A 12,411-nucleotide genomic window follows, 5' to 3' on the forward strand; every position below is an offset into this window, starting at 1 on the left:
TTCATAATACTCTTTTGTAGTGTGTTCTAAGACAGTAGGCTTCATTAGGGTGCATGAATTTGCATGTGTTTGCATATGATTGCCATACCCTTTGTATAGTCTTTTTCAGATAAATTTCAAGTTAAAAGTTTATTACTGTTACTCTTAACGTTGTTGTTTTGATTATTTATCATCTCTCTTCTTTCTCACCCAGATCCCAGATGTAGACAGCAAAGGGAAAGGTGCGAGGAAAATAAAAGGGCCCCTAGAAACCCTGGCAAGATTCCAAAAGGCCTGTGAAACAAGGGTCTAAGATAAATGAGTGAGAAATATCAGAAACAATTGCCACCATAATTATTCTAGAGTATGTGGGAACATTGTATCATTGGGCCACAGCTGGAAGTCTCCCCAAAGTCAGGCAACAAGCATTTATTAAGCACTAACTGCATACCAGGCACTATGTTAAGCACTGGGGATGTTAGGAAAGGCAAAAACAGTGTCCCTGCCTTTAAGAAACTACATTTTAATGAGGGAGATGACATATAAATAAGTACATACAATATAGATACAGCGTAGATGAAAGGTAATTTTAGAAAGCTATTGGCTATTATCATAAAATAGATACAGGGTAGTTGGCGAGTAGGGCAGCTAGGTGGTACAGTGGATAGAATGCCAGCCCTGGAGTCAGGAGGCCCTGAGTTCAAATCCAGCCCCAGACACTTACTAGCTGTATGACCTGGGCAAATCACTTAACCTTCTTTGCCTCAGTTTCCTCATTTGTAAAATGAACTAGAGAAAGAAATAGCAAAACCACTCTAATTGCCAAGAAAGCCCCAAATAAGATCACAAAGTATAGGAAACAACTGAACAACAAAAAGATGAATTATACAACCCACCTCCTGACACAGAGGTGATGGACTGAAAATGCAGAATGAGACATATGTTTTTAGACATGGCCAATGAGAGAATTTGCTTCATTTAACTATGTGTATTTGTTATATGAGTTTTCTTTTTATTTTTTCTTTCTTTCTTTCCTGTTCTGTTGGGGGGGGGTAGTGGAGGATAAAGGACATAAGTGTATTTTCATTGAAAAAAAAAATAAAATAAAATTTCAAATAAAAGTTGATGGCACTTCAATGCAGTTAGAAAAGAAGTGCATGAAGTGAAAAGCTTGAACAGCAACTGTATACTATTTCTCAATTCTGATTATTGAAAATAGGTTTGATGAAAGAAAATCAAAGGGCGTTGGTGTTAATCAGGTGTCATGCTAAATGTTCCAGGCATGTGGTTCAGTGCTGAGGTGCTAATCTATTTGAAATTAGGTAGTGAATTTATCAGAGAAATAGCATTTCTGTTTCTAGTCTGCTGGAAGAAATTATCTTATTAGTGCAGGGTAGTTATAAAGTCCTTGTGAAGTTTCTGACTTTAAAATTTTCAACAGCTCATACTGAAACAATAAAAACTAACTATAATCTTCCTAATAATGAACAGCAAATTATTTAACAAATACTGATATACTTTTTGAAACTCTAATCAATATTTACATTATATAAATACCAATTCAATTATCTAGAGATCAGTAATAATAATAGCTTACATACAGTTATTGTCCTGAATATTAATATATTTAGTATTATTATTTTCTAGCAGCAAAAATCCACCTCCCCAAGTTGCACCCTTCCCCCACCAATTGAGAATGAAAGAAAAACAGAACCAGTTACAAAAATGTATATTCCAGCCCCCAGAAAAATTCCACATTGGCTGTATCCAAAAAATATTTGTCTCATTCTGCACTCTGAGTCCTTCACCTTTCTATTGAGAGGTGGGTAGCATGCTTTATCATTAGTTCTCTGGAATCAGGGTTGTTCTTGATGCTGATCAGGGTTCCTAATTCTTTTAAAGTTGTTTGTCTTTATCATATTGTGATAATTTATTAATTGTTCTGATTTTGTTCACTGCAGGGGCAGTGAAGTAGCACAGTGGATATAGCACTGAGCCTGCAGTCAGGAAGACTCATCTTTGTGATTTCATTTCTGGCCTCAGATACTTACTAGCTATGTGTCCCTGGGCAAGTCTCTTAACACTGTTTGTCTCAGTTACCTCATCTGTAAAATGAGCTGAAAAAGGAAATGGCAAACCACTTCAGTATCTTTCCCAAGAAAACCCCAACTGGGGTCACGAAGAGTCAGACAAGACTGAAAAATGGCCGAACAAAAAAAAATCTGTTCACTTAACTCAGCATCTGTTCATACAAATCTTCCCAGGTTTCCCTGAAACCATCTCCTTCACCATTTCTTAAGGCACTGTAGTATCTTTCACATTTATATGCCATAATTTGTTTTTCCATTCCCCAATCTATGAGGATATTTTAGGATATCCCCTAAGATTCCCATTCTTAGGAAATCTCAAAAAGGTTTGGAGTGCTCTGTACACAGCATGTTCCTAGCCCAACTCTGGCACTAGCGTCTGCAGAGCTCTTTGGCTATCTTCCTATGGTGACCTGGGCTAGATACGTTGATCTAGACACAGTGAATCATTACTCACTGTGACTTTTCTGGATTTACCCATCAGGCTTTGGTCTAGTACATTTTCTAGGTCTGTTTAGAGGAGCTTTGTGGAAAGGAGCTCAGCTGTACTGCTTCTTCCTGCTCTAGCTTTTTGGCTCTATCCGTATTTAGTTTTAAGTGCCCTTTATATCAGTGATATCCATAAGTATTTTTATACCTATAACTTACTTTAATAAAATTTAAAGGACACCCCAGGTCGCTGAAATGTTAAATCTTATTCCAGTGTCTCCTTAGTGGAGCACCAGTGGATCACAAGTTTTGACAAGTACAACCAAGCTGGAAAATCTTCAGCATAGCCAAGGATAGATTGAATTAGTTGTCCGTATACCAGCCTATCTATGTGTGAAGAAGCTCATTATCACCAGATGATGGTTGATCACCAAGCAATAATGGGGTATTTTGGCCACCCCTGCAATTTTCAAAAACCATCTATTAAGAAGGCAAAGAGGGAAAAAAAAGAGATGGCTACTCAATGTGTAATAAGAGGGCTTTGGTTTGAATACTGGCTCTTCCTTTTACCACCTGTGTGACCTTGGGTTGAGGTGTTCAGGGAGGACTAACTCCTCTGGTGTGAGGGTTTGCTAAGCCTCTTTCAGGGAAGCTCATCCACCTTTGGTGTTCACCAGCCACTCAACTCTCACCTGTGGCTCCAAGAAGTGATAGCCACACCCCAGTGAAACTGTCTCAGCAGAGGGGCTAAACCAGGTTAAGAATAATAGACAGACCTCAAATATGTTGGTGAATTGGGGGGAGGGGTGTCCGCCCTAACCACATGAAGACTTCACAATGACAACAATTTGTTCCAACAGCCATGAAAGTAGAGTGCTTAAAGCTTGATTGGATATCGAAGATGCCAAGGTCATCCACTGCATCCCAGGCCATCACCAGTGATCCTGACTTTTGTCCTGCCACTGGACTTTGATGATTCTGGAGAAGAGAATGAGACTGATGGCTTTGTACAACTCTGCCTCACTTAAATCCAATTCACCCTCAAGTCAAGACATCACCCTGTGATGTCATTGGTCCTCTTCAAAAATAAAGGACAAACAACAATGACCTTGGGTGGTATTTGTACTAGTAATAGCAGTACTAGTACTAGCAGCAGTAGTGATGATGATGATGATGATGATGATGATAATGATGATGCTGATAGCTTACATTTAAGATTTGCAAAATACTTTACATATAATATCTCATTTTATCCTTGTAACAACCCCATGTGATAGGTGCTATTATTGGCCCCATTTTACAAATAAGGAAATTGAGGCAGAGAAAGGTTAAAGTTACCCAAGGTCATACAGTAGTAAGTGTCTGAAGCAGGATCTGATCTCAGGCCTATCCTTACTTGGATTTCAGTGCTCTGTCCACTATGTACAAAATCAATTCACCTCTCTAAGTTTCAGTTGCCTCATGCATAAAATGAGGGAGCTGGGCTCGGTGATTTCTAGTATCTCTTTCACCTCTATACAGACCTATCACTTTATAAAGACCCTATGTTTTCTGTCTGCCTGAGGGCAGTCAAATCAATGCAAGTCTTTGTATCTTCTCTGTAGGCTGTGTCATCCTGGTACAGGGCCATGCTATTCTCTGTGTCATTCCAATTTGAGTGCATGCATTTGTCAAAGCAAACATTAGCTTCTCTGTATTTCCTATAGAGGTGTAGATGACTGGGTTTGATGGTATTTAGATAACATTCCATGTTCCCAAAAAAGATTCTTTTTCAATTCTAGAATGTATTTTTTTTTAACACACAAACTAAAACTCTCTGTACCAAATGAGACAAACCTATCCTTTGTCCTGTCCTGCTCTTAACTGCTTTCTATCTCATCTAACCTCTTCTTTATCAGGGTGCTCTTCCCCATTCTAGGCCTTTATAAGTGAACTGGAGCTGATGGGGTGTTATATATACCTATATATATATATAATATAGGGGCAGCTAGATGGTACAGTAGATAGAATGCCAGGTGTGGAGTCAAGAAGACTCATCTTCATGATTTCAAATCTGGTCTCAGATACTTACTAGCTGTGTGACCCTAGGCAAGTCACTTAATCCTGTTTGCCTCAGTTCCTTATCTGTCAAATGAGCTGGAGAAGGAAATGGCAAACCACTCCTATATCTTTGCCAAGAAAACCTCAAATTGAGTCCCAAAGAGTTGGACGTGACTGAAAACAACTGAACAATAACAGATAAAATACTGAATTCTGTTCCCATGTCTGAGTGTTCTATTCTAACAAATAGCAATTTTTGGCTTCTGCCCTGTCTAATGCTGTACTTTATTTCAGTGGATTGGCAAAGTTAGAGAAATCTTCTAGAAGGATAGAAAGGAAAACTTTTGTGCTTTATGAAGTCTTTCATCTTTTTGATGTGTATAGATCTACTTCAAAGGAGGTGGGTGGTTAAGTACTGAGGGAAAGAATGGAGGCAGCAGACAGCAATTAATTCTTACCTTGAACTGTGGCACTCAAAACCAAAAACATGTATTCCCCCAAATTATTCTTTCTAACCTATAACCTTCCTATAGTTAGAGAAAAAGGCTCAGCTGTTATTTCTGTATCATCTCTTTCTAGAGGGCCACCATCAATTGTTTTCTTTTAAAAGAAGCCTTGAACGAGTGGCAGCCCCTAAACTCAGAAATAGATCAGGCTATTCATTCATCCTTGATGCCAGCCCCACCTCTGCATCCCCAGCCCATGCTAGCTTCCACTGTAACCTGACTGCAAAAGGACAAAGGGAAATAATGACCAGGGTGACTCATGTCTTTACATTCACCAAACATGCAGAGTGAGTATTGCAATACTTGTTAAACCTTGATTAAAACCTTGCCCATATTTGGGGCAGCTAGGTGGTTCAGTAGGTAGAGCCCCAGTCCTGGAGGCAGGAAGACCTGAGTTCAAATCCAGCCTCAGACACTTACTAGCTGTGTGACCCTGGGTAAGTCACTTAACCCTGATTGCCTTTTCTCTAACCCCCACCAAAAAAAAAAAAAAACTTGCCCAAATAAGACTGAATATTGTAGTTCATGAATCTTGAAATGGAACTTTACAGTCCATATTGTTCTCAACTGATGCCCAGAAAGAAAAAAAAAGTCAGTAGTTCAAAGTCACATAGAAAACATATTTCAGAGGTAGGATTTGAACCCAGATGTACACCCAGTGATGTACAAAACACAGGAGATTATGATTCTGCTATCCTGTACTCTGATAAGTCCATACACAGGGTACTGTATTCAGCTCCAAGAGCTCTAGCAAAGAATTTAAAACTGTGATCCCTGTAATCAACCTAGCCCAGTTATTTTCTAAGTGAAAAACTCCAACTTAGGGAGCTTTAGGTTTGCCCTAGCAAGAAGCAACTACCCAGGGGCAGCTAGGTGGCATGGCCGATAGAGCACCAGCCCTGGAGTCAGGAGGACCTGAGCTCAAATCCAGCCTCAGACACTTGACACTCACAAGCTGTGTGACCCTGGGCAAGTCACTTAACCCCATTGCCTAGCAAAAAAAAAATGATACCCAAACACAGGGTCCTAACCAGCTTGTAAGATCCAATTGCTAAATTTTCAATATGAGTATTTATACCTCAGAAACCAGCAGTTATTACAAATCAAGGTTTTGTTTGTTTTTGTTGATTGTGTAGACTTGAGAAAATGTTAATAATGCATATTGGACTTAAAAGTGTGCATGTATACATTTTGTGGGAAGGAGAGTCCAATAGTTAAACATTTACCAATACACCACTGTATTGCTCTATAAACAGTACTTACACTCAGCAGAAGTGTGCAGTAGAAGGCTCAGGAAATAATCATCACTAGACTGGAGGCCTAGTGACTATAAAATAATAGTAATAATAATAAGATAACTGGCATTGATATAGCACTTTAGTTTGCAAAATGTTTTACATTCATTATCTCATTTGAGCCTCACAACATCCCTACTCAAACTCTGAATAGTTTTGATGCTTAAACACAAAGTATACTTGTCAATTAAACCTATTTAAAATATTTTAGTTTAATATTTTAAATATTTTTAAAATATCCTTTATTTAAGGATATGGAGATAGTTCAGGTCCTTTGGGGAGATGAAGTAGGTAGGGAGAATCTTAACCAGCCCAGATACCTTGTTCAGAGCAGCCTGGGGCTTTGCAATTCAGTTTTTGCAGAGAACAACCATTAACTTCCACCTTTTTCATAATAGATCAAATGCTCTGTTTTTGCGTCTTCCTTTTTAAAAAATTAAACATTCAGATGAAAGCTCACAAGAGTCAAGTAACTGTCAGAGTGTGCCAGGTGGAGATAATTAGCAGGTGATTGAAAGTAATTCAGGGCTCCATTTCCAGTGTGGTTTGACAATGTGAAGAGATCATTACTTCTTTCCCTCATTGCTGACAGAGAGGCTGAGCTCCTTTCTTTAGCACATCCTTTATTGCCTTTAATTTAGATATCAGCTTTTATATGAAGCCTTATCACCAGGAGGAAGTGAGCTTTGGTTCTCAAAGGTCCTCTGACCAAGTCAGGTTGTACCAAAATAGAAAGGTTTTGAGGAAAGTCCAGTTGAGAGGCAATCACTTTTTCTCTGAAGCCTATCAAGATCCACACCAATGGTAACTCTTTTTTTAAAAAAATATTTTATTTTTCCCCCAATTACATGTTAAAACAATTTTTAACATTCAGGTTTTTTTAAGTTCTGAGTTCCAAATTCTATCCTTCCTTCCCTTCCCTCTGCCCTCCCTGAGACAGTAAGCAATCTGACCAACTATAACTCTTAAATCAACAAGCATTGAAATACCTACTATGTGCCAGGCATTATACTAGGCTCTGAGGATATGAAAACAAAATTTAATGAAGGGGCAGCTAGGTGGTGCAATGGATGGAGCACCGGCCCTGAAGTCAGGAGGACCTGAGTTCAAATCTGGCCTCAGACACATGACACTTACTAGCTGTGTGACCCTGGGCAAGTCACTTAACCCCACTGCCTAGCCAAAAAAATAAAAAATAAAAAAATAAAAACTAAAGAGACTCTGCCCTCAAGGAGCTTATATTCTAAGTTTCTATTCTCAATCTGCCTGCCTCACAGATACTTTTATGGAAAACACATTGTAAGCTTTATAATACTAAAGTAATGAGATTTGTCGCTTCTTTTATTATTATTATTATTGTCTGCTCTCTCACCTCAAATCTCTCTGAACTTTCAGAAGCACTTACCCTATTAGAGTCATATTTATATGCCCTGTCTTCATCAGCTAGGTTCATGTGGAGAAAGTAAATTGTTTTACCTTTGTCCCATCTTGGAACTTTTGCACCGGCTGTCCCCCATTCCTGGAATTTTCTGACCCCTCACATCTACCTTTTGGTTTCCCTGGCTTCCTTCAAGATCTAGCTAAAGTCTTACCTTCTGCTGGAGGTCTTTCCTGGTACCCCCAGCAGTAAGTCCCTTACCTTTTCAGACTCCTTTCCTTCTACTCTGTACATATCTGATGTATACCTAGTGTTTATATGTTTTCTCCCCAAGGAGAATGGATGCTCCTTGAGGATAAGGTCTGTTTTTCTCTTTCTCTGTATCTCTAGGTTTAGCGCAATGCCTGGCTCAGAGTAAGTGCTTTTTGGTTGACTGATTTTGTAAATAGTGGGTGCCTACTTAATAAAAGTTTATTACACTGACCACGAGAATGAAACATGCTGTAGGTTAGTTGGGATGGCTCTGTCCTTGGTAAATGGAATGGGAAATACCAATGCCTCAAAATGAATGTAGAAGGAATTGGGGGGGGAGAGGAGAAGGCACAGTATTATGGAGGATGAGGATTAGTGTGTCATTTTTCCGTTTCGAGTTGTTTGAATGTAGCAGTTACAGAAAGTATCATCTTTCCCTCTTAAATATTAATAACGAATAAATAACATTTGGCCTTAACCATCAATGTTTGCTCCCAAGCTTACATGTTCAAGTAGGAGTGTGTATATAAGAACATAGCACTCTAAACCTCTTCCTTGAGATTTTCATAAAATCCACAGAAATTTCTATGTGGAAGGGACCACAGAAAAATAGAATGTCAGCTTTAAAAGGGATCTTAGAACAGACTGTTTAGTCATTTTTCGGTCCTGTCCAACTCTTCATGATCCCTCCTTGGGGTTCTCTTGGCAAAGATACTGGAGTGGTTCACTTTTCCTTTTCCAAGATGGTCCCTTCTAACTCTAACTCTATGATCTTACAGGCCTGGAAAGAGACCGTGTATTTATTTATTATCTGAAGATACAAACTAGTGAAGTGTGGAGAAGTCCATCAGAAGGCTAGCCAGCAGGTGATGGATCTTCTTGGGGTCCCAGCAACTCTGAGATGTCAAGAGGTTATGGTCTAAAGGCAGAAACAGTGCCCATACAAGTGAAATTGCAGGTCTCTTAAATCTATTTGGTATGTTTGTGAGATTTTCATTACTTTCACAAAGACATGTTCCCTTTTTAAGTGGGAGCCCCCATGGTCTTCTCTTAGGGAGATTTACATATGACATTTTGCTTTCCTGTGTGCTAGGCTCCCTGAGGGCAGTTTTAGGAATACAGTCAAAAAGGCAGAGGACAGAGCAAGCCACAGGCCAAATAAAGGGCTATTTTGTCCTCTCAGGCAGTCAAGTTCTTCTTTTCTCTTATCTTCTATCCCTGAGGAAGCTGATTTGTATCTGATGACTACAAAAAAACAGCTAGCAGCCTTGTGCTGGAGCTCCAGTCTGAGCTGCCTGCCAGGGACACAACACAGAAAGGGAACATATGTCCACCAGTTCCTATAAGAAGAGGCAATTTAATAAACATAGATCTTAAGATAAAGGGTACATATGAATTCCCTAGATCCTATGTGAGTCAACCAAATAAAAAAGGCCAAGAGAGTTTCTATAAACCAAATAAAAGTAGATACTGTTCTATATGAGGATACAAGAGTGTAGGACACATTCCCAACTGTCAAGAGCTTAGGACCACGTTTCTAGAAAAGATTCCTCCAGTTCAACTCCTTCACTTTACCGATGAAGAAACTGACTCCACAAGAGATTAAGAGACTCACCTAGGGTCACACAGGTGGTATCAGGGTAAATACTCAATTCTCTTTCCACTGTACCACATACTGCCTTCTTTATCTGGTATCCCCATGGAATCTACCTAAGTGAACTTTCCCTTTTTAACACATTAGGGCAGCTAGCAGGCACGGTGGATAGAGTGTCAGCACTGGAGCCAGGAGGACCTGAGTTCAAATCTGGTCTCAGACACTTACTAGCTGGGTGACCCTGGGCAAATCACTTAACTTTGTTTGCCTTAGTTTCCTCCTCTGTAAAATGAGCTGAAGAGGGAAACGGCAAACCATTCCAGTATCTTTGCCAAGAAAAATCTCAAAAGGGGTGATGGAGAATCAGACATTACTGAAACAACTCAACAATAACATTTCAATACATTTTTGGTTGTTTAGGTTATTGTTGATGTTAATCATTCTAAAATATATCATTAACTTTTCCTGAAGGATTCAGAACCATCATTATGTACAGTTTCTGAACAGTGATACCATTTGAGACTTAATGACCCATTTTGTGGATATTTTTCTTCTGACTCCTACCCCATTTTCAGCTGCCACTTTCCCCTGCTCTGGTTGAGACCTCTCCCCTATCCAATTTGTTGCTTCTAATCTGCTGTGGGCTGGGAAACCAGATACCCAAGTCTGTTTGAATCGTATATGAAATTAAAGTGCCAAATTAATGAAATTAGTGTTTTAAGCATGAGTCTGAGAGTTGGTCTAGATCATCTGTCAGGCCCTTTCCAGCTCCCCATCTATGATTCTGTGATCTCCTGAGGGGTAAAAGTAGCCAGCTTCAGAGGTTACTACTGCAAAAGTTCAAAGATGTTTTCCCTAGTTACTTTCCCATTTAGCCCTGAGTTCCAGATGGATGAATTCAATAGAAATCTGCTCTCTGGACAAGTGAAGTATAACCACACTAACTTTTTTTCATGATGGAAATGTATTCATAAGAATATGATTCCGGGAGGCAGCTAGGGGTGCAGTGGATAGAGCATCAGCCCTAGAGTCAGGAGGACCTGAGTTCAAATCCAGCCTCAGACACATAATACTTCCTAGCTGTGTGACTCTGGGCAAGTCACTTAACCCCAATTGCTTCATTTAAAAAATAAAAAAAAAGGATATGATTCTGGATTCATGAGAACTAGGTTCTAGTTCAGGTTTGGCACTAACCTGTGTAAACTTGGGCGAGCTACCCACTTCTGTGGGGCTTACTTTTCTCATCTGTAAAAAATGAAACTATTACAGGAGATGATGATCCACATTTAGTAGGCTGTGTTTTAGTCATCAGTGATTTTAAAGCATACTATTGCATCAAGAAGATTCTCTACTTTAAAATTTCTTTTTGTGAGAGAGTTTTAGTGGTCATAGACTGACAATTTGTTACCATGATAAACTCGAATGTTTATCAAAAATATATATTTGAATTCAGTAATATTGTTAAAAATATGAATTTTTGTATTTGTTTTGAATTTTATTACATAATATGTCATATCATACTGTGTTTTATAAAATATTGAGAAAGAAAAAATGCCATGAAAACATGTTTCAATAGATTTGGGGTGACCTCAGCCAAAATTTTTGTATCATTCTATTTATTGATATTTCTCCTTAGTTTTCTCCCAGTCTTACCTCCTGCTGAACCTAAAGCAGTAGAATTCTGGGTGGAAAAGTCATGAACTGATAAATTCAAAATAATTGTATAGACTAAAATCAATGCTTCAGCTTTAACCTTTTAATGGAGACTTAAATATGAACACTGGATATGTTAATTCCTTGGTGTTTGAATGAAGCACATGATTAAGAGAGTCCAGACTGGAAAATGTGTATTAATTCTTAGATTTTCCTAGTGATAAGTAATGTAATTAAATGATTACTAAGATTTTTTAAAATCCTTTCCAATATATTTAATATAATGAAAACATGAAAAATCTCCTCCTTTTCAGTCACTTTAAAGATGATAATAATGATGATGGTGATAGCAAACATTTTATATGCAGCTTTGAGATATGTGACATGCTTTACATTTATAGCTCACATGATCTTTACAATACTGTGAAGTCAATATTCTGGGTAATATCATGCCCATTCTTCAGCTGAAGAAACCAAGGCTCAGAGAAATGAAGTTATTCATCTCATTATCATATGGGAAGGAGAATTGAACCCAAGTCTCTCCTAACTGGAAGCTCAGTGCTCTTTCCTCTGCATTATGTGTCAAGCCCCTGAGATATATAGAAGACCCTGGAGATCCTCTCTGATTTAAACCCTAAGGAGCCTTCTTCTGGGGCAGCTAGGTGGCACAGTGGATAGAGCATGGGCTTGGAATCAGAAAGACTCATTATTTTTTAGGCAATTGGGGTTAAGTGACTTGCCCAGGGTCACACAGCTAGTAAGCATCAAGTGTTTGGTCTGAGTCTGGATTTGAACTCAGGTCCTCATGACTTCAGGGCCAGTGCTCAATCCACTGCGCCACCTAGCTGCCCCAGAAAGACTCATCTTTATGAGTTCAAATCCATCCTCAAATATTTACTAGCTGTGTGACCTTGGGCAAGTCACTTAACTTCTTTGCCTCAGTTCCTCATCTGTAAAATGAACTGGGGAAGGAAATGGCAAACCATTTCAGTACCTCTGCCAACAACAGCCTTCTTCTTCTCAAACAGAAAGACAATGGTTTACAGACACCATCAGAGAAGAGCGCATTGTAACCAGTCAGACACATTGGTTGGTTTTATTTTATCAGATTTTCTTTGCGAACTGAGTATATCCTCAAATGGCTGATATTAAAACAAAAAGCATCAGTAAAACTTCTTTCAGGTTCTACTGTCACTAA

General features: G+C 38.9%; 1 pseudogene; it reads right to left on the reverse strand.

Annotated features, from left to right (window-relative positions):
* Positions 1-4,074: 4,074 nt before the first annotated feature.
* On the reverse strand, positions 4,075-4,172 carry LOC114034944 (annotated as a pseudogene).
* Between the last annotated feature and the right edge of the window lie 8,239 nt (positions 4,173-12,411).

Source organism: Vombatus ursinus, unplaced genomic scaffold (genome assembly GCF_900497805.2).
Source record: "Vombatus ursinus unplaced genomic scaffold, bare-nosed wombat genome assembly UNPS02009132.1, whole genome shotgun sequence".
NCBI lineage: Eukaryota > Metazoa > Chordata > Mammalia > Diprotodontia > Vombatidae > Vombatus > Vombatus ursinus.